Below are 14,263 nucleotides of genomic sequence, written 5' to 3'. Positions count from 1 at the left end.
GGACCCCAAAGCTGGATAGAAGCCCCCCACAAATAATGACGGTGAGGTAAGAGGAAATGACAAACACAGAAATGAACCAGGTTTAGCACAGAGAGGCCCGCTTACTGATAGCAGAATAAAGAAAGGTAACTTATATGGTCAACAAAAACCCTATCAAAATCCACACTGGAAATTCAAGAACCCCCGAACCGTCTAACGGTCCGGGGGGAGAACACCAGCCCCCCTAGAGCTTCCAGCAAAGGTCAGGATATAGATTAGGAACAAGCTGGACAAAAATACAAAACCAAAACAAATAGCAAAAAGCAAAAGGCAGACTTAGCTGATATAACTGGAACCAGGATCAGTAGACAAGAGCACAGCAGACTAGCTCTGATAACTACGTTGCCAGGCATTGAACTGAAGGTCCAGGGAGCTTATATAGCAACACCCCTAACTAACGACCCAGGTGCGGATAAAAGGAATGACAGAAAAACCAGAGTCAAAAAACTAGTAACCACTAGAGGGAGCAAAAAGCAAATTCACAACATACATAGGGATGAAATCAGATTCAGCAAAAGAGGCCCACTAGTACTAGAAAGCAGAAAATAGAGCAGGGGTCTATGCGATCAATAAAAAACCCTTACAAAATATCCATCCTGAGATTTCAAGAACCCACACACCAACTAACGGTGTGTGGGGAGAAACTCAGCCCACTAGAGCAACCAGCAAGCGAGGGAATTACATTTTAGCAAGCTGGAACAGAAAACATGATAAACACTGCTGATCAAAAAAAGAGCAAACAAAACTTAGCTTATCCTGGATGGACTGGGAGCAAGGTAGTCAGAAGGAATCTGAGTAGCACTGATTACATCGACAGCCGGCCACAAGTGGAAGTAAAACAGAGCTATATAGGAACCTCCCAGAGGATAACGAACCAGCTGATAGCCAGAGACCAGAAGGATAACAAACAAAGCCACCAGGGGGAGCCCAAAGCAAAAGTCACACCATACCACCAGTGACCACAAGAGGGAGCCCGAATACAGAGTTCACAACACCCACCCCACATTCAACTATACCGGCATAGATGCTGGTACAGTTGAATGCAATGATGGAGGAGAGAGCGTCCGCTGTTGCTCCCTCTCCTAGCATTCCCCACTCTGCCTCGCGTTGACACTGTGAGTGCTCGAAGACGTCATATCATCGTGCACCTGCTGTGTGTCGGGCAGACTGCAGCTGCTGAGACTGGAGCCAGGAGCAACGCGGGGCACGAGGAGACGTGAGGAGTGTTTTTTTTTAAATATATCAGTGAGTGATAACTGGATTGTGGGGCAATTTTGGGGCTGTATTACATTCTATGGGGGGGCTTTATTACATTCTATGGGGCTGGTGTTATGATCTGGTGGCCTAGGAGCAGCATGGACGAGCTCTGGAGTAGGTGGCCTCTATACTGACTGCAGACCCTGAACTTAACACCGCAACTAGAAGTAGCCATGGGATGTTCCTGTCACTCCCTAGACACCTCGTCACAGCCAGAGGACTAATTACCCCTAAAGAAATAAACAGGAAAACTATTTTGCCTCAGAGAAAATTCCCAAAGGAAAGACAGCCCCCCACAAATATTGACTGTGAGAGGAGAGGGAAATTACAAACGCAGACTGAAAACAGAATTTAGCAAAGGAGGCCACACTACCTAGAAAGAAAAGACAGGACAGAGTACTGTGCGGTCAGTATTAAAATACTACAAAAATCCACCACAGAGAATACAAAAATCTCCACACCTAACTAAAGGCATGGAGGGTAACTCTGCGACTCCAGAGCTTCCAGCTTGGCTGAATAAATCCTTACACAGACAAAGCTGGACAAGAAAAAACATAGCAATTCACTGAACTATAAAGTCCACCGCATGTGGACTGGAAAAACAAAGCCAGGACTTATCTTTGATGATTTGCACAATCCAGCAGGAGAAACCAAGCAGAGATGTGAATTCCCCAGAAAACAATGGACAACTGGCACTCACTAAAGGGTGAAGCTAGACTATATAGCCACGTCCAAAGTGGAAGCACCTGATGACTGCTGTGAAGGACAAACAGCAGCACTACCACTAATAACCACCGGAGGGAGCCCAAGAGCAGAACCCACAACAGAATTCACAACAGTACCCCCCCCTTGAGGAGGGGTCACCGAACCCTCACCAGAGCCCCCAGGCCGATCCGGACGAGCCAAATGGAAGGCACGAACCAAATCGTCAGCATGAACATCGGAGGCAACAACCCAAGAATTATCCTCCTGGCCATAACCCTTCCACTTGACAAGATACTGAAGCCTCTGTCTTGAAAAATGAGAATCCAAGATCTTCTCCACAACATACTCCAACTCCCCATCAATCAACACCGGGGCAGGAGGATCAACAGAGGGAACCACGGGCACCACATATTTCCGCAACAAAGATCTATGAAAAACATTATGGATGGAAAAAGAGGCTGGAAGGGCCAAACGAAAAGACACTGGATTGATAATCTCAGAAATCCTATAAGGACCAATAAACCGAGGCTTGAACTTTGGGGAAGAAACCTTCATAGGAACATGACGAGAAGACAACCAGACCAAATCCCCAACCCGAAGCCGGGAACCCACACGCCGACGACGGTTGGCAAAACGCTGAGCCTCCTCCTGAGACAACACCAAATTGTCCACAACATGAGCCCAAATCTGCTGCAACCTGTCAACCACAGAGTCCACCCCAGGACAATCAGAAGACTCAACCTGCCCTGAAGAAAAACGAGGATGAAACCCATAATTACAAAAGAATGGTGAAACCAAGGTAGCAGAACTAACCCGATTATTAAGGGCAAACTCGGCCAATGGCAAGAAAGCCACCCAATCATCCTGATCGGCAGACACAAAGCATCTCAAATAAGTTTCCAAAGTCTGGTTAGTTCGCTCGGTTTGGCCGTTTGTCTGAGGATGAAATGCGGAAGAAAAAGACAAATCAATGCCCAGCTTAGCACAAAAGGACCGCCAAAACCTAGAAACAAACTGGGAACCTCTATCGGACACAATATTCTCCGGAATGCCATGCAAACGAACCACATGCTGAAAAAACAACGGAACCAACTCAGAAGAGGAAGGCAATTTAGGCAAAGGTACCAAATGAACCATCTTAGAAAACTGGTCACAGACCACCCAGATAACAGACATCCTCTGGGAAACAGGAAGATCCTAAATAAAATCCATAGAAATATGCATCCAAGGCCTCTCAGGGACCGGCAAAGGCAAAAGCAACCCACTGGCGCAGGAGCAGCAAGGTTTGGCCCACGCTCAAGTCCCACAGGACTGCACAAAAGAACGCATATCCCGTGACAAAGAAGGCCACCAAAAGGACCTACTAACCAAATCTCTGGTACCAAAAATCCCAGGATGGCCAGCCAACACAGAACAGTGAACCTCAGAAATCACTTTACTAGTCCATCTGTCAGGAACAAACAGTTTCCCCGCTGGACAGCGATCAGGTTTATCAGCCTGAAACTCCTGAAGAACCCGTCGCAAATCAGGGGAGATGGCAGAAAGAATCACCCCCTCCTTCAGAATACTAACCGGCTCAAGAATCCCAGGGGAATCAGGCAAAAAACTCCTAGAGAAGGCATCAGCCTTAACATTCTTAGAACCCGGAAGATACGAGACAACAAAATCAAAACGGGAGAAAAACAGGGACCATCGGGCCTGTCTAGGATTCAGCCGTTTGGCAGACTCGAGGTAAATCAGATTCTTATGATCGGTCAAGACCACAATTTGGTGCTTGGCCCCCTCAAGCCAATGTTGCCACTCCTCAAATGCCCACTTCATAGCCAACAACTCACGATTGCCGACATCATAATTGCGTTCCGCAGGCGAAAACTTTCGAGAAATGAAGGCACACGGTTTCATCAAGGAACCATCAGAATTCCTCTGAGACAAAACGGCCCCTGCCCCAATCTCAGAAGCGTCAACCTCAACCTGAAAAGGAAGAGAAACATCCGGCTGACGCAACACAGGGGCAGAAGTAAATTGGCGCTTAAGCTCCTGAAAGGCAGAAACAGCCTCAGAGGACCAATTCGCTACATCAGCGCCCTTCCTCGTCAAATCGGTCAGGGTTTTAACCACACTGGAGAAGTTGGCAATGAAACGGCGATAAAAATTAGCAAAGCCCAAAAATTTCTGAAGGCTCTTCACGGATGTGGGCTGGATCCAATCATGAATGGCCTGAACCTTAACCGGATCCATTTCTATAGATGATGGAGAAAAAATGAAGCCCAAAAAAGAAACCTTCTGTACTCCAAAGAGGCACTTAGACCACTTCACAAACAAGGCATTATCACGAAGGACCTGAAATACCATCCTGACTTGTTTCACATGAGACTCCCAATCATCTGAAAAAATCAAAATATCATCCAAATATACAATCATGAATTTATCAAGATAATTCCGAAAAATATCATGCATGAAGGACTGAAACACAGATGGGGCATTAGAGAGTCCGAATGGCATCACAAGATATTCAAAATGACCCTCGTGCGTATTAAACGCAGTTTTCCATTTGTCACCCTGCTTAATACGAACAAGATTATATGCCCCTCGAAGGTCAATCTTAGTAAACCAACTAGCCCCCTTAATCCTGGCAAACAAATCAGAAAGCAAAGGCAAAGGGTATTGGAATTTGACCGTGATCTTATTCAAGAGGTGATAATCAATACAGGGTCTCAAGGAGCCATCCTTCTTGGCAACAAAAAAAAAACCTGCTCCCAATGGAGAAGAAGATGGCCGAATATGCCCCTTCTCCAAAGACTCCTTTACATAGCTCCGCATGGCGGCATGTTCAGGCACAGACAGGTTGAAAGGTCGGCCCTTAGGAAACTTACAGCCTGGAATCAAGTCAATAGCACAATCACAGTCCCTATGCGGTGGAAGGGAACTGGACTTGGCCTCATCGAAAACATCCTGGAAATCTGACAGAAACTCAGGAATTTCAGAAGAGGGGGAGGAGGAAATTGACATCAGAGGAACGTCATCATGAACCCCCTGACAACCCCAACTAGTCACAGACATAGATTTCCAATCCAACACCGGATTATGTACCTGTAATCATGGAAACCCCAGCACAATAGCATCATGCAAATTATGCAACACCAGGAAACGACAATCTTCCTGATGGGCTGGCACCATGCACATGGTTAACTGTGTCCAAAACAGGTTTATTTTTAGCCAATGGTGTAGCATCAATACCCCTCAAAGGGATAGGACTCCGCAAAGGCTGTAAGGGAAAACCACAACGTCTGGAAAATTCTAAGTCCATCAAATTTAAAGCGGCGCCTGAATCCACAAATGCCATGACAGAGAATGACGATAATGAGCAGATCAGGGTCACAGATAACAGAAATTTAGGTTGTACAGTACTGATGGTAACGGAATTAGCGATTCTCTTGGCACGCTTAGTGCAATCAGAAATAACATGAGCAGAATCGCCGCAGTAAAAGCACAACCTATTCTGACGTCTGAATCCTTGGCGTTCAGCTCTAGACACAATCCTATCACACTGCATAGGCTCAGGACTCCGCTCGGAAGACAAAGCCATAGTGTGCACAACTCTGCGCTCACGCAAGCGCCGATCAATTTGAATGGCCAGAGACATAGAATCACTCAGACTTGCAGGCGTGGGGAACCCCACCATAACATCTTTAACGGATTCAGAAAGACCCTTTCTGAAAATTGCCGCCAAAGCATCCTCATTCCACTTAGTAAGCACAGACCATTTTCTAAATTTCTGGCAATATGATTCTGCTGCTTCTTGACCCTGACACAGGGCCAACAAGGTTTTCTCAGCATGATCCACAGAATTAGGTTCATCATACAATAACCCAAGCGCCTGAAAAAAGGTGTCTACATTAAGCAAGGCCAGATTCCCAGATTCCAGGGAAAATGCCCAATCCTGCGGGTCGCCACGCAACAGAGAAATGACAATTTTTACCTGCTGGATGGGATCACCAGAGGAACGGGGCTTCAGAGCAAAAAACAGTTTACAGTTATTTTTAAAGCTCAAAAATTTGGACCTGTCCCCAAAAAACAGATCGGGGGTAGGAATTCTAGGCTCTAAAACAGGAGTCTGCACGATATAATCAGAAATACCCTGTACTCTAGCAGCAAGTTGATCCACCCGAGAAGCAAGTCCCTGAACATCCATGTCAGCGCCTAACTCCTGAGCCACCCAGAGGTGAAGAGGGAAAAAAAAACACAACAGAGTACAGAAACAAAAATGGCTCAGCACTTTCTTTCCCTTCTTTTGAGATGCGGTTAACTCATTGTCGGCCAGTTGTACTGTTATGATCTGGTGGACTAGGAGCAGCATGGACGAGCTCTGGAGTAGGTGGCCTCTATACTGACCGCAGACTCTGAACTTAACACCGCAACTAGAAGTAGCCGTGGGATGTTCCTGTCACTCCCTAGACACCTCGTCACAGCCGGAGGACTAATTACCCCTAAAGAAAGAAACAGGAAAACTATCTTGCCTCAGAGAAAATTCCCAAAGGAAAGACAGCCCCCCACAAATATTGACTGTGAGAGGAGAGGGAAATTACAAACGCAGACTGAAAACAGAATTTAGCAAAGGAGGCCACACTACCTAGAAAGAAAAGACAGGACAGAGTACTGTGCGGTCAGTATTAAAATACTACAAAAATCCACCACAGAGAATACAAAAATCTCCACACCTAACTAAAGGCATGGAGGGTAACTCTGCGACTCCAGAGCTTCCAGCTTGGCTGAATAAATCCTTACACAGACAAAGCTGGACAAGAAAAAACATAGCAATTCACTGAACTATAAAGTCCACCGCATGTGGACTGGAAAAACAAAGCCAGGACTTATCTTTGATGATTTGGACAATCCAGCAGGAGAAACAAAGCAGAGATGTGAATTCCCCAGAAAACAATGGACAACTGGCACTCACTAAAGGGTGAAGCCAGACTAAATAGCCCCGTCCAAAGTGGAAGCACCTGATGACTGCTGTGAAGGACAAACAGCAGCACTACCACTAATAACCACCGGAGGGAGCCCAAGAGCAGAACCCACAACAGAATTCACAACAGGCTGGCTGCATTACATTCTATGGGGCTGGCTGCATTACATTCTATGGGGGCTGGCTGCATTACATTCTATGGGGGCTGGCTGCATTACATTGCTTTATTACATTCTATGGGGGGCTTTATTACATTCTATGGGGGCTGGCTGCATTACATTCTATGAGGGCTGGCTGCACTACACTCTATGGGGCTGGCTGCATTACATTCTATGGGGCTGGCTGCATTACATTCTATGGGGGATGGCAGCATTACATTGCTGTATTACATTCTATTGGGGGGGCTTTATTACTTTCTATTGGGGCTGGCTGCATTACATTCTATGGGAGGGCTGTATTACATTTTATGGGGGCTGTGATGTATTACATTCTATGGAGAAGAGCTGTATTACATTCTATGGGGGCTGGCTGTATTACATTCTATGGGGGCTGGCTGTATTACATTCTATGGGGGCTGTGCTGTATTACATTCTATGGGGGCTGGCTGCATTACATTCTATGGGGGCTGGCTGAATTACATTCTATCGGGGCTGTGCTGTATTACATTCTATTGGGGGCGCTTTTTTTACATTCTATTGGGGGGCTTTATTACATTATATGGGGGCTGGGCTGTATTGCATTCTATGGGGGCTGTGCTGTATTACATTCTATGGGGGCTGTATTACTTTCTATGGGGGCTGTATTACATTCTATGACGATTTGCTGTATTACATTCTATGGGGGATGGGCTGTATTACATTCTATGGGGGCTGTGCTGTATTACATTCTATGGGGGGCTGCTTTGCATTCTATGGGGGGCTGTATTATATTCCATGGGGGGTTGTATTATATTCTGTGGGGAGGTGGGCTGTATTAAATTCTATGGGGTGCAGTATTATATTGCATGGGGGGGCTGTATTACATTCTCTGGGGGCTAGATTATCTATGGGGGGCTGTATTATATTCTATGAGGGGTGATTACATCATACTCTATGAGGGGGCTACATTATATTCTATGGGGAGCTGCATTATACTATATGAGGAGGGCTGCATTGTATTCTATGGAGGGGCTACATTATATTCTATGGGGGCTGCATTATACTATATGAGAGGGCTGCATTATATTCTCTGGGGGGTTACATTATACTCAGGGGGCTACAATATATTCTGTGGAGTGGCTGCATTATACTCTGGAGTGGCATCATTATACTATATGTGGGCTGCATTATACTGTATCGAAGACTATGGGGAATCCATTATACTATATGAAGAACTATGGGGTGCAGTATACTATGGCAAGGAGCATCAGAATGAGGTTCCATAGCCTTTGGTCATCTCATCCCTTCATTATCTACGAGATCCAGTTATGTAGGTAAAGTAGCGGCTTTTCTTGGTACTGCAACTAAAAGCAATAAATAGGACTGAGCTGTAATGCTTGATACAGCTGTAATTATATGTTATATAGTCGTGTTACACTCCCCTCACTTCTTTTAACCTACAAATGTACAAAGATATTATACAGTCACCTGGTGACAAGTGGGCCTTTGTAACTTCAAATGCCAGGGCTGAATTTTAGTCCCAGTCCGGCCCTGCCCACATGTATTTAGGCTGTCTGGCAACCGAAATCATGCAGCTGCAGGGACCCAAACATAATCTACGAGCACGCCCCAAATACTCAGAGAACACCCGAGCATGCTCGGAAAACTCGAGTAACAAGCACACTCGCTCATCACTAGTCCTTCCCCTGATGACGATGTGTATAGCTAAAGGAATTAAGCAAGAACTCCAAGCACTGATTAGGCAAAAATTTGTTGCAGACTGGGACCCAGAAGCTGAAATCCATCATCCAGGGAGAGTTGTATAAGTCTTGAAAAATAAGAGTTCACACCGTAAATATTAAGTTTTTACATAAACATGATGTATTTGATAATAAGTATAAAAGCCTGTGTAATGCCTATAATTGTACTTCAGTAGCCATAGAAACATCTGAATAAAAGATCTAAATACACTGAAGCACCAAACATTGTCAAAACCAAAATTAGTGTCAGTCTCAAAACTTTTGGCCATGACAGTAAAATACCAAGTGCATACACATCTATAGCCAATAACCAAGTATAGATTCCTTTCATCTAAAATCCTCAGTACTCTACATTTATAGATTGGCTTATAAAGTACTGAAAAGTCTGCTTTTTACAAAAAAAATTCAATGACCATGAATGGAATTTCAAAAACCTCATTACTTGCAATGGATGCAAAATATGAGGAATTTGGAAACAGAACAAGTGTATACTTTAATGACAAGAAAATGGATGTGTTGATTCTAGATTAATAAGTGATTAAGGCAGAACAGAGTTGATATGAATATTTTATTTCACTGTAACCCCATAGAATGTATATGATTCTATAGAGTCTATAGAGGAACTGTGAATTACTTAAAGATGTTCTTACTAATTTGTGCCCTGGAGTGGGTGACAGCATCTGGAGTCACCATTCTAAAAATAAGCAAGTTTACAATGTTTTGTATTCAGAATGAACAGTGTCAGTTGTGCAATAAAGATTAAGTAATGAAACGTTTGCCACAAAAGTACAATAGAATTACTGAAGTCATTAAAAAAGGATCACATTTTAAGGGCTATTTAACACAACATGTAACACATGCCCTAACAGATGTTACATAAAAAGAACAGTTGCTCTTTGCAGACGGTTTTCGATTTTTTTTAAGTGATTTGCTTCAGAATATTTGTATTTATCATGATTCTAAAAAGCCAATAAAATTAGTACTTGTAAATTGAACATGGCCTTTTTCACAAAAATATAGAATATAATAAATAAATATACAAATTTTCTTACTTCAGCTTTCCAGAAATGTAAAGAGATTATAATGTATCACAAACAGCTCCTGAAAAAGAATAATCATCTGTACAGGATCCAATCATGGCGTACCAGTGAAGTCATTCGTGCCATTTTACAAAGAAAGGTTTAACCTGGGGTCTCAAAACATGCGGTCCCTGAGTCTGCTTCATGCGTCACTCAGGAACCGGATCTCCTGTGATGATCATGGCCCAGTCCTGGGGGCTGTCAACATCCGTGATGCTTTTCCGTTGAATGTGTGTTCTCAGACAAACATTCAATTAAAATTTATAGAGGCAAAGAAACTATGTCTCCTGTGCTGCATTACCAATATGAGTTGTGTCAATCTATATATATATATATATATACTAGATGGCAGCCCGATTCTAAAGAATCGGGAGTCTAGAATCCATATATACTTTATTTATTCAAATGTAAGAATAATACAATTAATAAATAATAGTAAGAAAGAACAAAAAATGGCTGCACTCACCAGCTCTTGACAATTCTTGTTATTTAAGATACAGTTACACAGGATCCATGAACATGCTTATGAGGGGAGGAATGAAAGACATCAGACAACAACTTTGCGTGTTGTGGCAAATGCCACAACAACGGTTCTTTGCTTAAGAACAATAATGTAAATAATAAATAATATGTATCAATAACTATGTATATTGGTATGTTCTATGACATTTTAAAATATTTCATTATTGTGTGGAAAAGCTCTTAGTACCCATACTGGCGCATACTTGTGTGCCCATCAGGTATTTTCACAGTAATTTTACATCTGATGGGTTGGTATGAAACGTTTTTAATCATCTCTTGTGCTTAGCTAAGCCTTCATTTTAAATAATTCTAATAAGTACAACAGAAATAAAAGCCTTTTTGTGTATCCAAATTTTTTGTGTTTATTTTTACAGAAGTGTAAAATTTAAGAAATCAACGTTCATAGTACACCGATGGGCTAATATAAGCATGCCCATCAACCACGTCACGGTAGCCTTTGAACTGATGGGTCCTAACTAACTGATTCCTATTTCTTAATACTCAAACCTCTTTCACATCTGCATGTTTCTGATATTTGCAGAAGTAATGTTAAAAACAATACAACTTCCACACCTGGCACCAAAGAACTGACCTACAACACACTTTCAGCAAGTGCCATGCAATGTAGATGAAGCTTGGAGTTAACTTGCAGTAAATGCGGCAAACGCGGCTTCGACAATTGCATTAAATGAAGCCACAACAAAAACACTGGTAAGTGGAGATTTTGTGGCGAAAACTGCAGAAACCACATGTGCCGCACCTGCCGCAAGTGAAGTACAAATTCCGTATACATTGCATGCAACTTACAGCAAGAGTGGCGTGGGTCAGCCCTTAGGCAGGAAGTGCAGAAATAGCCTTTTGTCCACCATAAATTCTCCAAATAGCAGAAAAATGTTGATGTGAAAGCAAAATCTCTATTCTTTCCCTATCTATCTAAATATGTACCTATCTATATATCTATTTCTATGTACAGAACACACCTGGAGATAGAGATGTGTGTGAACAGCCATCCCACCCGTCTCTTACCTGTTCACAAAAACCTCACCCTTTTTAAAAACAAAATGAAATCTCTCAGCAGCTATACTGCTGGAGCTTCAAATACAGGTTCCTATCACCAAATACAGGCATTTGGATGATACACATCTTACATCTTGTACTTAATGTGTGTTCTACTTACCTATAAAAATATGTATTGATATATCATATTTCTAAATTTATGTAGATATGATATAGAGTTATTAACCCTATATGCTAATGAGTACGTATGTTATATACGTATTTCCTACATAAGTACTTAAAATCTATATGTCTATGGCTACACTAATTTTTTTTTGTTTTTGTTTTTTTTCCTTATCTCTATACATAGAATTTGCCTATTGCTGTCTATGTTATTAGAAAAACTGAATAATGAAAAAAAAGAAAAGTAACTTTAAACTAAAATATTTTTGTAGATAATATTACGTGTGAACACTTTAGTACGATCAGCCAATAATTGTCCTTGAAGTGGTGTATTAACCACTTTAACCCTCACATTGCAACATTGCTTCACCCTGGAAAAAGCAACATACAATTGACCATGGGCAAGAGCAGGTTCTGGTAGATAAATGCCAACTCGATGGAGGGTCTGGCCTTGAGATTTATTTATGGTCATTGCAAATGCGGGCTTGATGGGAAATTGTCTTCGTCTTAATTTAAAAGGTAATCCAGTCTCTGATGGACACAAATCAATTCGTGGAATGAATACCACATTTCCTGCTGCTGACCCACTAATTACTTTAGCCAGTATGATATTGGCATGTAAGGCAGTGACAATGAGCTGCGTACCATTGCAGAGACCTTTGTTCGTGTTCAGATTACGTAATAACATGACAATGGTGCCAATTTTAAGTTTCAGCCGATGTGAAGGCATTCCAGTTGGTGTTAGTGAATTCAAAAACTCAAGTGGGTATTGATCGAGGTCATCAGCTTCATCAGGATCGATGGAATCATCACTGATATATTCAGTATAGTCACCTATCAATAAATCCATGACTTGGGAATTGACTTTCTCAACGTCCTCATTTTTTGGACATAAAATTGCATGAGATGCAGCTGTATTTATGCTTTCGGTGTCATTCACATCAATACAAAGATTATCTCCAAAAATTTCAATTATTAAAGAGCCAGTGCATACCATGTCTGGAGGAATTTCAATTACATCATCTCCAAGGTTATGTTCATTAGATAGTTCACCATTTCCCAGTTGAAGCAACCAACTGCTGTAGTGAGGATCAATGGAGCGCATCTTGTTAATAAGTGGCAGGCGAGTAAAATGTTGCCAGTGTTGTGAATATTTTATACAGTTCTCTACAACATCAGTTCTTGTCCCATGAGGGATGACAGGAAGACATTGTCTAAAGTCGCCTCCAAAAACAATCACTTTACCTCCAAACGGTGTTTTTTCTTTGTGAGCTACATTTGTTGTCATGACATCACGTAAAACTCTATGAATGACATGCAATGCATATTTGGATAGCATTGTGCACTCATCAATAATAAAAAGTTTAGTGCTGTGCAAATCTTTTGCTGCATCGGTATCATTCTTAATCCTGGAAACAGATGTTTCATTCACAGGAATTGGAATCCCATAAAGAGAATGAATGGTTCGTCCACCTTGTAGCAAGTTGGCGGCAATTCCAGTAGTGGCAGCAGGTGACACAATGTCTCCTTGTCCTCTTAGCTGATGTAGGAGTAGATGATATAGGTACGTTTTTCCGCTGCCACCAGGACCATCAAGGAAAAAACACTTTGCTGTAGAATTAGTGTCTTCTAAAGCTTGAGTGATAGCATCAAAAGCAAAAAGTTGGTCCTCATTTAGAGTAGCTTTCATTTCAGCAGCTGCTGATAACTCATAATCTTTATCATACTGTGGGAGGAGGTGTTGTTTCTTGACTGGACGTGGCAAATTAAAATCAGTATAAGTTTTGCCATGAGCTTTAAGAACATGTTGGACATCTGTCATAGCATAGCCTTCACAATTGACACACTCCAGAGTGTCGGAGTGGTATGCATAGCAGTAGTCTTCTACAAAGTGTTCCTTAAATTCATCCCATAAGTCCCGAGGTTTAGCTGGAGGACCAAAAATACAAATGTAGGCAAACATGTCACGTAGCTGTGCTGGCATGTTGAGAATACTGGCATCAAGTAATGTATTTCTCCACAGACTATCATCAAATAGTAAGCCAAGAGCTAATGCCGCATCTTTGAAGGTTTCATGTGTGACTCCGTGTACAGTTTTTATGCTGTCAAAACTGGTTGCACCTTTGACATGTAACAATAACAATCTTAAATAGTAGCGTTCTTGGTCTTTCACACTGACAGTATACATTCGTCCAATCACAGAACCACCTGCTCGCTTTCTAACTTCCCAAGAACCTTCTTTCCAAACATAGTTTTCGGGAATTTCACGGTATAAATAAATATGAGCATGATGGTCGTTCTGATTAAGCTTGAAGTAGGCCATAAGTGTAGAATTTTGATGGAGCTTTTGTTTGATGTTTCCAATAGAGTCATCCTCATGAAAATAGAGTGGCTGAGAATGCGGTAGATGTACAGCAAGGCGAATGATGCTATGAGATTGTTTATGCATTGGATATGAGAATATTCGCCAAGCTGCCTCTGGTGCACTGACATATCTTGAATCCATGAATTGGTGTGTTTCATCATGTTGGATGTTAGTCTGGCAGATTTCAAGATTGGCTTTATCATGTCCTTTGTAGACGTATTTAAATAAATATTTCACAGCCTGAATGGAACCAC

This window comes from Ranitomeya variabilis, chromosome 2, assembly GCF_051348905.1.
Source record: "Ranitomeya variabilis isolate aRanVar5 chromosome 2, aRanVar5.hap1, whole genome shotgun sequence".
NCBI classification, from domain to species: Eukaryota; Metazoa; Chordata; class Amphibia; order Anura; family Dendrobatidae; genus Ranitomeya; species Ranitomeya variabilis.
The sequence above is the reverse complement of the archived record's forward strand: the minus strand, read 5'-3'. Positions refer to the sequence as shown.